Source organism: Vulpes lagopus, chromosome X, assembly GCF_018345385.1.
Source record: "Vulpes lagopus strain Blue_001 chromosome X, ASM1834538v1, whole genome shotgun sequence".
Classification (NCBI taxonomy): Eukaryota; Metazoa; Chordata; class Mammalia; order Carnivora; family Canidae; genus Vulpes; species Vulpes lagopus.
Genome location: NC_054848.1, coordinates 113,734,022 through 113,742,686, shown reverse-complemented (window position 1 = coordinate 113,742,686; position 8,665 = coordinate 113,734,022).

The following is an 8,665-nucleotide window of genomic DNA, read 5'->3' as shown; positions in this document are numbered from 1 at the left end:
GATAGAACTATAAAAGTGTCCAGGTATTCATGTAATGAAGTCATGAACTGATAGGATGTAAATGATATTCTTTTACAACAGTAGTGAAACTATTCTTTTGTCATTTGTCTTTTCAAATCAGCTTTTTTCCCTTAAGATGTCAGTGTTTTTTATTTTAATTTATTAATTAAGCTTTTTAATTTTAATCCCGGTATAGTTAACTTACAGTGTTCTATTATTTTCAGGTGGACAATATAGTGATTCAAAAATTCTATACTTTTTAAATCGGTTTAAAGAAGGTAGAACTTTCTATTTTCAACACCTACAGCCTCATTCCCACCCTTTATGCCCTGCTGTTTTTGTCCATCTATTTTTGTTTGATTAATTGATTCATTCAACAATATCTATTGAGCACTTATGATATTCTGGGTACTATGGCAGATCTTGGGGATTCAGCAGTGAATGTAATAGATACAGTCTCAGTGCTAGTGGAGTGTGTACTTGTATAGGAGACTGGCATTAATTAAATATTCAAAAGAATTGGTATAAAATGACAAGAAAGGCAAGTGAGTGACATGGGGCTAGGAGAACTTATAACAGGATAATTTGACCTATACTCTTAGTAAGGAGTCTCAGAAACAATTCCCTCTCAATGCCAGAACCCCCAAAATGAATGCCACTTTATAAGACATTTTTTATCATCAGAAGTATCTCTGAATTAGCTGAAGAAAGTTACATTCCTTATATATAAAACTGGTTCATATACATTGATTATAACGTAAAAGTTTGAATTCAAGTATCAACTGTGTGTTTAAATAAAAATCTAAGGGATCCCTGGGTGGCGCAGCGGTTTGGCGCCTGCCTTTGGCCCAGGGCGCGATCCTGGAGACCCGGGATCGAGTCCCACGTTTTATTTATTTATTCATGAGAGACACAGAGAGAGAGAGAGAAGCAGAGACACAGGCAGAGGGGGAAGCAGACTCCGTGCGGGGAGCCTGATGTGGGACTTGATCCCGGGACTCCAGGGTCACGACATGGGCCGAAGGGAGGCACTAAACCGCTGAGCCACCCAGGGATCCCCTAAGATTCTTTTTAAAGATCATCCTATTGAAGTATATATACAGAAACGTGCAAATATAATCATGCATGTCAATGAACTATCAAAAAGTGAACACATCCACTTACTAGCATTCAGATCAAGACATAGGGCAGGGATCCCTGGGTGGCGCAGAGGTTTGGCGCCTGCCTTTGGCCCAGGGCGCGATCCTGGAGATCCGGGATCGAATCCCACGTCGGGCTCCCGGTGCATGGAGCCTGCTTCTCCCTCTGCCTGTGTCTCTGCCTCTCTCTCTATCTGTGTGACTATCATAAATAAATAAAAATTAAAAAAAAAATTAAAAAAAAAAAGACATAGGGCATTACCAGTTCCCCAGAAGCCCCTCTCATGCCCCCTCTAGCTTCGTATTTTCAAAACAGATTGGTGGATACTTGTGTTTAGGAAACTCAGCCCACAGTTGTCTGATGACCCTCAGTGTGCCTGGGCAATGCAGTCCCTGTTCGCCTGATCACTCTTGATAAGTCAGGAGGACTCCAAGTTGGTCCCAGGAGAGGCAGGCATGATAGACATCCATCTGGGGAAGCCTAAGGCACAAAGTCCATGTGGTTGATATGGGCAGCATTCAGACCAACTGACGGCCATTTCTCCTGACCAGACAAGGAAAAATCCTTGAGAAATTGTGGACTATCAGACTGGCTTCATCTGTGTTCCCTGGCTGTCAGTATGCATCAAACTCTCCCTGGGGAATTTCTGTAATCCTTAACACTTCTATTTGTCTATGGAGTCTCTCTTTTCTCCATAAGGCCTTAGGAAGTTGGAGGCAATGTCTGAGTGTGCACAATCTTTATCCACTTTCTATGATTCTGTTCTCTGCTGAAGGCTTAGAAGGAAAACAGTGTGCTCCTGGCTTTACCAGTACAATTGGAAAAGTAATCTCTAAATAGTCTAATGCACCAGAGACGTATGTCAGGAAAGAGTTCTTAGGATATATCACCTTTGCTGAGATCTAAAGGGTGAGCAAGAGGTAAAGAGACAGAAAGGGAGGAGCACTCCATGCACAGGGAATAGTCCACGCACAAGCCTTATGGCAGGAAGGAGCACAGGGCATACACAGAGATTGGGTCAAGAATGATGAGAGATGAAGTGGGAAAGGACGTAGAGGCTAGACCGTGTAGGGCCTTGTAGGCAATATTATGATTTTTCTGCTTTATATTAATTGTAATAGAAACCTCCTCTTTAAGTGGAGGAAGAGGGACGCGTGGGTGGCTCAGTGGTTGCAGCTGTCTTCCTCTCAGGTCATGATCCTGGGATCTGGAATCGAGTCCCACATCGGGCTCCTGCTTCTCCCTCTGCCTACGTCTCTGCCTCTCTCTCTCCATTTTTTCTCTCTCTCTCTCTGTGTCTCTCATGAATGAATAAATAAAGCTTTAAAAATGAAAGAAGAATATTTGTATAAAATGATCAAATTTGTTTTTTGAAAAAGATCAATCTGGCTGAAGTGTGAAGAGGATATCGGGGCTGATAATAGCTGACAAAGAATGAGCATTTCCTGAGCGACTTACATATATTAACTCATTTCACCCCTGGCCCCTCTTATCCCTGTGAAAAGATTCTATTCTTATCTTCATTCCACAGATAAGGTCACACCAGTAATGTAGCAAAGGCAGGATTCGAACCCAGGCAGACTGGCTTCAGAACCCATGTATCTAAACGCAGAACAGTCTTGTGTTAATTTCAAGACTTATTTTGTAATAGATGGTGGTGACATGCATTTAAAGATGGTGGATAAAGACTCCTAACTCTGGGAAACGAACTAGGGGTGGTGGAAGAGGAGGAGGGCGGGGGGTGGGGGTGAGTGGGTGATGGGCACTGAGGGGGGCACTTGACGGGATGAGCACTGGTTGTTGTTCTGTATGTTGGCAAATTGAACACCAATAAAAAATAAATATATTATAAATAAATAAATAAATAAATAGATAGATAGATAAATAAATAAATAAATAAATAAATAAATAAATAAATAAAAGATGGTGGAGACAGAAAGAACTGGACTGATTTGAGAGACTGATAGAAGATAGAAATGACAGACTACAATGACAAGTCGACTAGAGTGGAGTTAAAAGCACCAAAGATGATTCCTTAGGTTTGGAATGTGCACCTGGATCTATGGTGGCATCATTGACTGAGAGAGGGAGGGGCCGTTGACAAGAGCCAGCCTTGGAGGAAAGCATTATTTTGTTCTGGAATGTATTGAGTTTGAGAGAACTATGAAACAATAAGCAGGAAAGTGATGTCATATGAGCAGTATGCTATGCCTCGCACCCAGCAATGGAGCAATGTGTGAACGTTGAGCATGTAGGTAATGATTACGTTGGTCCAATACTTCAAGAACTCCAACATTCTGTGTTCAGATAGAAGAGACAGAGAAGGAGCCGGTGAGATAAGAACAAGAGAGCAAGGAGAAAAGGAGAGTCTCATAAGCCCCCAAATCAGGGCGTGTTACAAATATTAGTGACAGGTTTTTTAAAAATTGGACTTACGATTTCACTCATATGTGGGAATTTAAGAAACAAAACAAACAAGCAAAGGGGGATAAAGAGAGAGAGAAAGGCAAACCAAGAAACCGAATCTTAACTATGGAGAACAAACTGATGGTTTCCAGAGGGACGGGGCTGGGGGTTATGGGTGAAAGAGTTTCAGGTGTACAATATAGCGACTCAGCACTTCCCCACATTACTCAGTGCTCATCATGATAAGTGTCCCCTTTAGTCACCATCACCTATTTCCTAGGTATATCACCAATTTGCAGGGTCTCCAACAGAGATTTTTATGCCAGTGTTCTTTGCAGCATTATTCACAATAGCTAAAAGATAGAAAGAACCAAGTGTCCGTCAACAGATGAGCAGATACACTAAATGTTATTTTTACATATAATGAAATATTATTTAGCCATAAAATTCATGAAGTTCTAATCCGTGTTACAACTGAATGAACCTTTCAGGTATGCCAGAAGTCACCACAGGGAGTTCTTGCACAAGCAGACAGCTTTTTGTATCTTTCTGCTGATGGCATTTTCTAACCGGTAGAGCAAGCTCGGCCTGCATGTGGGGGTGCAGATATTCTGGGGAGTTATTACCTCAGAGGGACAACCAAACAGTGAAAAGAGCTAATACCTTAAATATCCAGTTTCCTTACCTCTCAGTAGAACAATGGGATTGAATCCCCATTCCCCACTCCTTTCCAGTGCTTTCTGAGATTAGCTTCCAAATTAGCTTCTTGCCAGCACATTCTGTCTCAGAATTGGGGGTGGGGGAAGGACGTAAACTAACACAGCTTGTGTTATCTTCCACAGTGTGATAAAATCCTGGAGAAATGCATATAAATGTTTATAAACCAAAAATGTCAAACCAATCTGGCATGTTGAAGGATTCACCTTGATTAGGAATACTATGTGAACTTGGATCCAGACATAATTCTGCATTTCCTTACCAAGTATTAAAAATGATTCACAGAAATTTTCATTAGTACAATTTTATGGCGGCTAATGGTTAGCTTGATACCAATTTGCATTTTCTTTCTGTTTGATCGTAAATCTGTCTTTTGAGTTCTATATCCCTATATTATGGAAAATGACATGCTTGCGTGCTCAATTAATCCGCAGGAGTGCCCCCCAGGAGCCCATTCACAGATACATAGGGCTCCAAACACAAGCAGATCATTAGAAATTGTCAATTACTTCTCCTCTGTGAAGAAGAGTCAAAACGACTCATTTACAGGGTAGGTCATAGGAACACAAATATAAAATAAATATAGGTATACATATATACATGTGAGTGATTTCTGCAGGCAAAAAGAGACAAAAAAGAAAAAAAAACTACAGATAATCAGAACTCTGAGAGTCTGTGTAATTACTCATTCTAATCCATTTCTTCAAAATAGAGATGTTTAGTGTTTTTCAGACATCAGAGATAAAGACCACTTGATGACACTAATTTCCCTCACATCACACTGGGATTTTGCAGCCACCAACCCATAGCTTTTCTTCAACAAAAGAAGCATGCCCCGTATGTCTGCAAGTCCACCACTTTGCTTCAACTTTTGATATTGTACAAACTTTCAGATACAAACAGTGGTGCCACAGCTGGGACATCATGCTCAAGCCTTTGGTCTTTAAACTGAAAGATGACTTCCTCAAAAAGTTGAAAATAGAGGTACCCTACAACTCAGCAATTGCACTGCTGGATATTTACCCCAAAGATACAAATGTTTTGATCCAAAGGGGCATGTGCACCCCAATGTGTATAGCAACAATGTCCACAATAGCCAAACTATGGAAAGAGCCCAGATGTCCATCGACAGATGAATGGATAAAGAAGATGTGGTGTATATGTACAATACTACTCAGCCATCAAAAAAATGAAATCTTACCATTTGCAACAGTGTGTACACAACTAGAGGGTATGATGCTCAGCAAAATAAGTCAATCGGAGAAAGACAATTATATGTTCTCACTCATATGCGGAATTAAAGAAACAAAACAGAGGATCATAGGGGAAGAGAAAGAAAATAAAATAAGATGAAATCAGGGAAACGAACCATAAGAGTCTCTTAATTATAGGACACAAATTGAGGGTTACTGGAGGGGTGGGGCAAGGGGATGGGGTAACTGGGTGATGGACATCAAGGAGGGCACATGATGTAATGAGCACTGGGTATTATATAAGACTGATGAATCACTGACCTCTACCTCTGAAATCAATGGTACATTATATGTCAATTAACTGAATTTAAATTAAAATAATAAAAGAAATAAATTTTGAAAATAAATGCTTTACCTTTAATCCCCCCCCCCAAAAATGCAAATAAATAGACTGAAAGATGACCACAGGTGTCTTCCAGATTCTTCATCTGTAGACTACCTCTGGCACTTAAAACAGGTCTTTCAGACTTCTTGGAAAACAATCACCAAGTCCTGTCGGTTTCCAACTGGCAGACAGTAGTGACATATAAAAGCAGAGTCCAACTGAAAAACATGAAGATGTCTTAAAGACAGACTTTGTCATGTGGGATCTCTGAAAATATGCACAATTTGCCTATTCTCAGCTCAAACTCAACAGCTGGTCTTAGTGGCTCTGGAATAGGGAAGTCGGAAAAGGTTATAAGATCCTACAAGGGGCTCCTATTATGACATGATCATATCTAAGTAAAACTACCAGAAATTCTGAAAGCATATAACCTGATTGTTAAAAATATTCTCATACTAATATGTAGTGAGCATGTGTCAAAGTTTTATTCAATTCATTATTGAAGGAACCAGAGAAATAAGAGAGCTAGCTCCAAAAGGATTTGAAAAACTTGGACTTATGTAATTACTGGGGACAGAGATATTGAAATACATTTGCTGGGTTAGATACAAAAGCGGTTACTATCCTATTGGAATGAAACCATAACCTTTGGTATTATATTCTCTATCAGTCAGGGAAAAAAACCCTATTATTTCAGTCTTTCAATGTTCTGCAGTTTAAGGCACTGTAGAACATCTGGGCTCTGATGATCAGATAAAGGTGCATTTCCTGAGAAAGGTGCTGACTTTCAATGGGCTCAATAGGAAATACTCTGATGTGATATTAAAAGGTCATAGAATTATAGTTTTGCTTTGTTTTTAAGTTCAGGATCTTTCTTCCCCCTGAAAGCTGAGAATAAGTGGTTTCTGTGGAATGGTATGGGAATAGGATAGAGGCAGGTCTCAAATATAGTGTAACACAGCATCCCAAATCCGCAATGTTAAATCATGACCAACGTTGAAATGTTTACTATTAAGCTTTGAAAGGATTTGCAGTTATAACTCTAATTACATCCCACTCATCTGCATTCTAATATGCATTCTTTTGTGGAAGAGTACTGAAATCGGAATCTCTGAGACAAAAAGCCTGCACCCATAGTTTTTAATAGCTCCCCAAATGATTCTGAAGTGCAGCCAGGATTGAGAAGTCCCAATCTAAGACATGGCCAACAAGCACATGAGAAAATGCTCCGCATCACTTGCCATCAGGGAAATACAAATCAAAACCACAATGAGATACCACCTCACACCAGTGAGAACGGGGAAAATTAACAAGGCAGGAAACTACAAATGTTGGAGAGGATGTGGAGAAAGGGGAACCCTCCTGCACTGTTGGTGGGAATGTGAACTGGTGCAGCCACTCTGGGAAACTGTGTGGAGGTTCCTCAAAGAGTTACAAATAGAGCTACCCTATGACCCAGCAGTTGCACTGTTGGGGATTTACCCCAAAGATACAGATGCAATGAAACGCCGAGACACCTGCACCCCGATGTTTGTAGCAGCAATGTCCACAATAGCCAAACTGTGGAAGGAGCCTCGGTGTCCATGGAAAGATGAATGGATAAAGAAGCTGTGGTCTATGTATACAATGGAATATTACTCAGCAATTAGAAACGACGAATACCCACCATTTGCTTCAACGTGGATGGAACTGGAGGGTATTATGCTGAGTGAAATAAGTCAATCGGAGAAGGACAAACATTACATGGTCTCACTCATATGGGGAATATAAGAAATAGTGAAAGGGAATAAAGGGGAAAGGAGAAAAAATGAGTGGGAGATATCAGAAAGGGAGACAGAACATAAAGACTCCTAACTCGGGGAAACGAACTAGGGGTGGTGGAGGGGGAGGAGGGTGGGGGTGGGGGTGACTGGGTGACGGGCACTGAGGGGGGGCACTTGATGGGATGAGCACTGGGTGTTATTCTATATGCTGGCAAATTGAACACCAGTAAAAAATAAATTTATATATATAAAAAAAAAGAAGTCCCAATCTAGAATGAGCTATTAGGTAGAAGCTGGATTTGTGCAGTGGAAGGAACTCCCTGAGGCAGAGTCCCGAATCCTTGAGGAGGAGATGATAGAGACAGGAGCTGGAGGCAAGGACAGTGATAGGTAGGTTATACATTAGAAGCCTAAGGGCGGGGCGGGGGGCAGCCCTGGTGGCTCAGCGGTTTAGCGCCACCTTCAGCCCAGGGTGTGATCCTGGAGACCCAGGATCGAGTCCCACGTCTGGCTCCCTACATGGAGCCTGCTTCTCCCTCCGCCTGTGTCTCTGTCTCTCTCTCTCTCTCTCCCCCCCCACCCTCTCCGTGTGTGTGTGTCTCTCATGAATAAATAAATAAAATCTTAAAAAAAAAAGAAGCCTAAGGGCATAAAATTCTGAACTTGTGGTTTCCAAGACTCTGGGGCTAACAAACCAAGAGTCCCAGGTGCAGAACGTCGTGCTCTCCTCTTCCACTTCTGCCCCAGAATAACCCTAGGCTCGGTTATAATGCGTTTGCTTTGCAGTTATAGCCACCCCCATGGGGAAGGGGTGCCATGATGGTTCCAGTACAAAATTTGTGGGGTCAAAAACAACCCCCTCCCAGACATTGGGAGGAGTCTCTCAAATGATTGGAAGCCGCCTCCATTAGAGACCGCCCAGTCCCTGATGCAAGATCCTGCTCACGTAAAAGGAAAGGACCTCCGTAGCCTCAGGGCAGCTGCCTCCTCTGGGCCTGCCCCTTCTCCCACCTTGAGAGTGTACTTTGCTTTAATAAACTGCCTTGTGCTTGCCCCTTCCC